The sequence below is a fragment of the Apium graveolens genome, chromosome 9 (assembly GCF_009905375.1).
Source record: "Apium graveolens cultivar Ventura chromosome 9, ASM990537v1, whole genome shotgun sequence".
In the NCBI taxonomy this organism is placed as follows: domain Eukaryota; kingdom Viridiplantae; phylum Streptophyta; class Magnoliopsida; order Apiales; family Apiaceae; genus Apium; species Apium graveolens.
In genome coordinates this window covers 38,301,829-38,310,294 of record NC_133655.1, presented here as the reverse complement: position 1 = coordinate 38,310,294, position 8,466 = coordinate 38,301,829, and positions in this window count along the sequence as shown.

The following is an 8,466-nucleotide window of genomic DNA, read 5'->3' as shown; positions in this document are numbered from 1 at the left end:
CACTTCAATTTGGTGAGCTTAAAAATAAGGACGCAGCTTTCTTGAAGCCATTACCAAGGCTAAAGCGAATTTCTCAATGGCTGAATAATTCAACTCAGCACCATGCAAAATTTTGCTGACGTAGTACACGGGTTTCTGGACTTTCAGTTCCTCCTTAACCAACACCGCGCTCAAGGCGCTTTCTGAAACAGCCAAGTACAAGAATAAAACTTCCCTCAGAACTGGCTTGGCCAACAACGGGGCCTGGCCCATATACTTCTTTAACTCTTCAAATGCCTTCTGATTTTCCTCACTCCATACAAAGTCTTTAATGTTCTTTAATGACTTGAAGAATGACAAGCACTTGTCTCCTGACTTGGAGATGAATCGTCCTAGCGCAGCAACCCTTCCTGTGAGTTTCTGAACATCCTTGACAGTTGTTGGGGGTTCCATGTCCAGGATTTCCTTTATTTTATCGGGGTTAGCCTCAATTCCCCTCTTTGAGACCATCAATCCCAAGAATTTTCCAGATCCTACTCCGAAAGCACACTTCGTCGGATTCAACATCATCTTGTGGTACCTCAGGACCTCAAAAGCTTCCCTTAAATGGACTATATGATCAGTCTTTACTAGACTCTTGACTAACATGTCATCAACATAGACTTCCATAGTCTTACCAATAAGATCCTTAAAAATTCTATTCACCAACCTTTGATAGGTGGCTCCTGCATTCTTGAGACCAAACGCCATAACAAGATAACAATAAACACCAAAGTCAGTGATAAATGATACCTTTGGAATGTCATCCTTATGCATTTTGATCTGGTTGTATCCGCTAAACCCATCCATGAAACTCAGCATCTCATGTCCAGCGGTGGCATCAATCAAAGTATCAATTCTAGGCAGCGGAAAACAGTCTTTGGGGCATGCATCATTCAGATCAGTGAAGTCTATACACATCCTCCACTTTCCATTAGCCTTCTTCACCATTACAGGGTTTGCTAACCACTCCGGAAATTGAATCTCCTCAATGAAACCAGCCTCTAAGAGCTTTTCCACTTCCTGCTTTATAGCCTCTTGTCTTTCCGGGGCAAAATTTCTTTTCTTTTGTTTCACTGTCTTCCGACTTGGATCCACGTTTAGCTTGTGAGTAATTAACTCCGGGTCTATGCCTGGCATATCAGCTGCTGACCATGCAAACACATCACTATTTTCTTGCAAAAATTTCACTAACTTCCCTCTAAGGGGCCCCTCTAATGTGGCTCCAATGAAAGTCATCCTCTCAGGATTCTTGGGATCTAAAGGAACCGAAACCAATTCTTCTGCTGGCCTTCCTCTATTCTCATCATTTTCTCGAACATCCATATCTTCAATAGGAAGAACCTGCCCCCCGACTCCATCTGCCCTCAAGGAGGCCACATAACAGCTTCTAGCCATTTTTTGATCTCCTCTCTCTTCTCCAATCCCGTTTCGGGTGGGAAACTTCATGACTGAATGGTAGGAAGAGGGGACTGCCTTGAAGGCATGTATCCCTGTTCTCCCCATGATAGCATTATAAGTTGAACTAGCCTTTACCACTACGAAATCCAGCATCTGCGTTGCTTGCCTTGGCTCCGTACCTATGGTGGTTGGCAACTTGATTATCCCTTCCACAGGACATTCTACTCCAGCAAATCCATATATCGGCATGTCGGTTGGTGTTAACTGGGAGTCGTTATACCCCATCCTTAGGAAGGTGTCGTGGAGCAAGATATCCACAGAAGCACCATTATCCACAAGGACCCTCTTAACCGGGCTATTTCCTATTATTGGTGTTATGACCAGCGGGTCGTCATGGGGAAACTTCACACCCTCTAGGTCGGAATCATCAAAAGCCAATGTTACTTCTGTCCTGGCCCTCTTCGGGGCTTCTCCAACAATATGCATAACCTCTCTAGTATATGCCTTTCTGGAATTTTTGGACAATCCAGCAGCAGTTGGACCTCCAAAGATCGTGTTTATCACAGGCCCTTGAGGTCTCGGCCCTCCATAAATGGTGTTTATAACTGGTCCTCTAGGTTGGGGATTCCGCCCCTGATCATCTTGGTCCCTCCTACGATCTTCAAAGTTCTTCCTTCCATTATTATTTCTGTCCCCTCCATCTCCAGTATACTTATTCAATCTTCCTTTTCGAATCAAAAACTCAATTTCATCTTTCAATTGCCTACACTCATCGGTGTCATGGCCAACATCTTTGTGAAACCTGCAATACTTGCCCCTATCTAGCTTGGCGGGATCAGCCTTCAAGGGCTTAGGCCAGCGAATATCTCTATCTTTCTCAATCTCCATCAAAATCTGACTTCTGGGAGCATTCAGCTTAGCGTATTCAGTGAACTTTTGCCCAGGTCCTCCCTTCTTGGGGGTTGAATCAGGGTTTTGTTCGGTTCTAGGATATTTGTCCTTAGCGATATACTCCAAATCAGTTTTTCGTTTCTTGCCTCCAGTGGGCTCATTACTTACTACGGTCTTCCTCATACTTTCTTCAACCTTGATATACTTCCCTGCCCTCTCTTGGAGCTGCAACATGCTCTCAGGGGGTCGTTTGGCCAAAGACATCTTAAAAAACTCATCCCTAGTTCCTTGTTGCAATGCTATCATGGCTACCTTATCATCAAGATCTGGGACTTTTAAAGCCTCCTTTGTAAAACGATTCAGGTAATCTCTTAAGGATTCCTTAGCTCCCTGCACAAGACTCATAAGAGATGCTGAACTTTTCTCATGGACTCTTCCACTGATGAATTGCTTAATAAAAGCCTGACTTAGTTCTCTGAATGATCCAATAGAATTTGGGGGTAGGCGACTGTACCATCTTTGAGCCATACCCGACAGGGTTTGAGGAAAGGCCCGACATTTTATAGCATCATTCACGGGTTGCAGCAGCAGTGCATTAGAGAATGTCCTAACATGATTAGCGGGGTCTCCCGTGCCATCATAGGCTTTGATAGTGGGCATCTTGAATTTCCTTGAGATATGGGCATTCATTATCTCTTCTGTGAAGGGTGGAGTTGGATCATCAGGATCTCCAAGGGGAAGGAGATTGCTTGGATCAGTTCTTGGGACAGCAGCCCTTCTTCTTACCGGACCATCCAGGTCTATGATAGGAGGAGGATTTCTCCCCCTAGGTGGTATGTGGGTTCTGGTGGCTTGGTGAGCCTCCAAGTCACGCCTCAGCCTTTGGATTTCAGCCTCATGAGCCCTGATCTTTTCCTGCACTTCTTGGGGATTCGCCCCTGGGGTGCTTTGGGAGCGTTGCCTTCCATCGGCCATTGGCTCTTTTCCAGGACGCCTCCTTCTCGGGGCCACTTCATCATCCGAAGATTCGGAGTCTCTCTCAGTGTATGGACCAGAAAATTCCCGATCCTCAGGGATAGGATCCAAACCTCGTATATAGGGGGGCGACCGCCCTCGTGCTTCGCTTCGCCCAGCATATCCACTTCCTCCAACCTCAGGGTGAAGGGGCATCCCATAAGGGGGGTTAGTAGTAACAATAGTTGAATATTCATACCCGACGGGTCGAGAATTCACAGGTATATGTATTTGTTGAACTTGAGGATTCGTACCTTGAATAGTCGGGGGAGTTGTCCCTTGTGGCTGAGGATGAGTTGTCCCTGTCTGGGCTTCCCCCTGAGTAGATGCATAAGTTGAATGGGGAGGAACCTCCACGGTTGATGAAATCACCTGGGTTGTCCCTGATGGTGTTCCCTCCTCCAGAGTGTTGGTTGTTCTCCGTGTTCTCGCCATGGTTGTTGTTCCGTTTTTCCCACAGACGGCGCCAAATGTTATGGATAAAAAACCAAGGTATTACTTGCTGTATTTAATACTAAGATTCGGGAGCTCAAGGCCTTTAATGGCTGCTCTCGTGTTTCGTGACTCAATCTGCCTTTACGAGATGCCTACGTATCTCTGTGAATTAGAGAATCAAGCCAAAAAACGTAGTTCTGATTGGTGGGGGTGAGACCCCTTATATAGATGTGGGAGTCCTTGAATTGGACTTGGTATAGGAGACTTGGTGGACAAGCCTCTGAATTAGGATAGACTTAGGAGTCCTAGGAAGTAGGAAGCTGATTCCTTATCCTTTTAGGTCCCCTTGAGGCTAATCTATAAGGATTTATATCCTTATCGGGACTCTTCTCAATAGCTGATTTTTCCCTTATTAATTAATTATGAAATTAATTAATAATTAGGGCTTTTGGGCCTTTTTTATTCCATCAGGCCTGATCTGGTCCATCAGGCTTAACCTTTCTGGTCTGAGTTTCATATATCTTTTTATTGGGCCTAGCAGCCCACAACTTGTACAATTAATGCAGTATTTAATTATACAATCATAATTTATTTATCCCTATCACTCATGAACCAGACAGTACATCGAGTGTCAACATTGAAGTGGTGGAATTGATTCATAATTGACAGTGATTTTCAGAAGATTTTCAGAAGAATGGTTGATGCTCAAGATTAGTATTAATTCTCTATTAATTAATTAAGTCATATAATTTAATTAAGAGAATAAATTAAATCTACAAAGATTAATTTATTGATTAATTGAATTAATTGATTAATTAATTCAGAATTATTATTTAATTAAAATCTGTTTTAATCCAGCAAGACTATCTTTTGTATTAGCAAGACAATCGGTATGACAATCAATAGTCATACCGAAAGTCATGCCAGTTCATTTAGATTGTCTTGCCGAAAGTTCTATCATTTCAATGGATAGTCCTACCGAAAGTTCTACCAGTTAAAAGGATTGTCTTGCTAAGATAAAAGGATTGTCTTGCCAGTTAAATCAAGGATTGATTTAATATAAAAGGACTGAAGCTGATTTTCAACAGAAGCAGTGCATTGAATATCAAACATAGAAGAACACAGAACAGAGAAAAACAGCAGAGAACTTATTTCAATTTCTCAGAACATTTATTTCTAGTATTAATTGTTAAATCTAAACCACTAGAAATCCTTTTCTTGTTCTTGTGTAACTAACTAGCGGATCAAAATCCCTAGAACTTAATCTCAAATTGCTTTTAGCATTTGATCCTTTTTATTTCAAAAATAGAAAAAGTTCATGTCAAATTTATTCTAGATTTGGAATAATTTATTTGAGATTAATCCCTTGTAAATGATACCGTTGTTGTAACACCTTTCAAGTTTAATAATAGTTTTATTTAACTTGAATTTTGTTTCACTTTTTTATTCCGCATTTTATTCGATTAAACGGTATTGTTTGTATTCAACCCCCCTTCTACAAACATATTGAGACCTAACATACTTCAAGAATAAAGGATAGTCTTTCAGCCAAGACAGCAGCTGGAAGGAAAAAGGAAAATACAATTCCGATAGCAAGAATGGCTACAAAACTGGATCTGTTGACAGATCTATGATAAGGTACTTCAATTGTGATGAACTGGGCCACTTTGCTACAGAATGCAGGAAATCCAAGAAGGCAACGAAAGATAAAGCTTATCTTGAACAAAGTATCAAGCTCTTCTGAAGAAACAACAAAACAAAGCTTATATTGCAGAAGGTAAAAGTTGGGATGACTATGAAATTGATGAAGATGAAGAACTTGGAAACTATGCACTCATGGCCTTGGAGCAAGAAGAATCATCCTCATCTAAATCACATGTACCAACTCTTACCACCATTGATTTAAATGTGAATCAATATAAGGAAACTGTTGAGAACATGAGCACAGAAATGTTTCACATCCACACAAGCATGGTTCCTGCTAATGAAGAAGTTAGCAGATTAATAAAGTTGATTGAGAAGCTTGAGAATGAAAAATAAGGAACTAAATTGTTGATAATGGAGCTTGAAGCTTTGAAACAAGAAAATGATTATCTGAAGAACAAGCTCAAGTGTGCAAATGAGATCGAGGCTGTGCTAAGGGAAAAACTGGAGAAAAATGAAGTAAAGTTGAAATCCGTCAATAATGCATCTGAATTGGTTGGTCAGTACCATGAGAAAATCAAACCATGTGCAAACATTGCTATTGGTCTTGATTATGATGCTTTGAACAATAAAAAGAAGAACATAAGGGATAAAAAAAGCAACAGAAAATGAAAATGTTCCAGCAATGCTGAAAAAGGTTGGGTCACCTATGTCCAAGGCTTGTAAAGTAGACTTCAGTGAAGAAGAATTGATTATCAAGCAAGAAATTGCAGATGAGGATAATGAAAAGAAAAATGCAAACTCAACTCAATCTTCTATGGATGAACAAAATCTCATGGACAATCAAAGCACCAAAACTCCTGTTAAAGGAATAAAGATTTAAGATGCAAGAAAGAAGAAGAAAAATAGAAATGGAAAAATAAGGATAAACAAAAGCAATGATCTGTCTTTTTAGATTGTTTCTAAAAATGTTGTCATTGATGATGTAGCACTAGTAGCTGGTCTTGAAGTGAATCTTCTCGGTGTTATCCAATTTACAGACAGAGGCTTTGAAGTTTTTTTCAACAAAGAAGAATGTACTTTTATCAACAAGAGAACTGGTGAAGTTGTTCTGAAAGGAGCAAGGAAAGGAAGCTTGTTTGTTGCAGACTTGGACTCAACAAATAAGGATGGCATTTGCTGCTTCTACACCAAGGCATCAGAAGAACAAAGCAATTTATGGCATAAGAAGCTGTCTCACTTGAATTTCAAGGCAATTAACACCTTAGTCAAAAAGGAGTTAGTAAGAGACATGCCCAAACTGAAATTTGCTCGAGTTGAAGTTTGTAAAGCTTGTCAGAAAGGAAAAATGAAAAGATCTAGTCACAAGTCAAAAACAGTGAATTCTATAAGTGGACCCTTGCAACTTATTCACATGGACTTATTTGGGCCAGTGAATGTCTTATCAATTTCAAGGAACAAATATGCACTTGTGATGGTGGATGATTTCTCTAGAAATACTTGGGTAGAGTTCATGTACTCTAAAGATGAAACTCCACACATCATAATTGAGCACATCAAGAAGATAGAAAAATATGCTAAAGATCACAATTGTGAGAAAAGATTGAGAAGTGATAATGGAACATAATTCAGAAATGCTACATTAAGTGACTTCTGCAAAGGCAAGGGCATTGTTCAAGAATTCTCAGTTGCTAGGACACGTCAACAAAATGGAGTAGTTGAGAGAAAGAATAGAACATTGGTTGAAGCTACCAGGACAATGCTGCAAGATGTCAATACATTTCTGGGAAGAAGCTGTTAACACTGCATGTTATACTCAGAACATATATCTCATTAATAAGGCACATGGCAAGTCACCCTACTCAATCATGTCCAAGAGAAAGCCTACTGTAAAGCATCTTCATGTGTTTGTAAGCAAGTGTTATATTTATGAAGACAACTCTGAATATGTGGGAAAATTTGACTCAAAGGTTTTTGAAGCAATTTTTCTGGGATATTCACTGAAAAGAACAGCCTACAAAGTTTATGTGATTGATCAAAAGAAGATTATGGAAAGCACATATGTGACTTTTGATGATAACAAATGTCTAGGCTTGAAATGCCTTGATGATAATAAAGCTGAAGCCCTGGCATTTAAAAACCTCAACATTGATAGTGACTCTGATGGAGAAGATGAAGTTAATGCACAACAAACATTAAATGAAGAGACTACTCAACAGGAAAATCATGAAAATGGAAACTCATCTCAAACACCTCAATTTGAGAGCACAAACTCAAGAGAAGAAAGAGAAGAAGGATCCAGTAGTCATACCAATAATGAAGAAAATAATGAAGGCACAAGTCAACAAACTCATACAAGGAAGTGGGATAGGAGTCACACTAGAGATGCAATTATTGGTGATCCTACTGTTGGTGTGAGGACTAGAAGTGCAACTGCTAATGAGTGCCTACATGCATGTTTTCTGTCTCAAATAGAACCTAAGAAAAATGATGAAGCTCTTCTGGATCCTGACTGGATATCTGCCATGCAGTAAGAACTGAATCAGTTTGAAAGAAGCAAAGTCTGGAAATTAGTTCCTACACCAAAGAATATAAGTATTATTAGAACAAAATGGGTGTTCAGGAATAAAATGGATGAAAATGGTATAGTTACCAGAAACAAAGCAAGGTTGGTTGCAAAAGGCTACTCACAAGAAGAAGGAATTGATTATGATGAAACTTTTGCTCCAGTTGCAAGACTTGAAGCTATAAGAATTTTCCTAGCATTTGCTGCACATTCTAACTTCAAAGTGTATCAAATGGATGTCAAAAGTGCCTTTCTGAATGGTGAGCTAGAAGAAGAAGAAGTTTATTTGCAATAGCCTCCTGGCTTTGAGGATCCAAAATTTCCAAATTTTGTGTACAAGTTACTCAAGGCTCTATATGGACTAAAACAGGCACCTAGAGTTTGGTATGACACACTATTAGATTTCCTACTGAAGCATGGTTTTACTAGAGGAACCATAGACAAGACACTCTTCTACAAAAAACATGGTGAAGATATGATCCTAGTTCAGATTTATG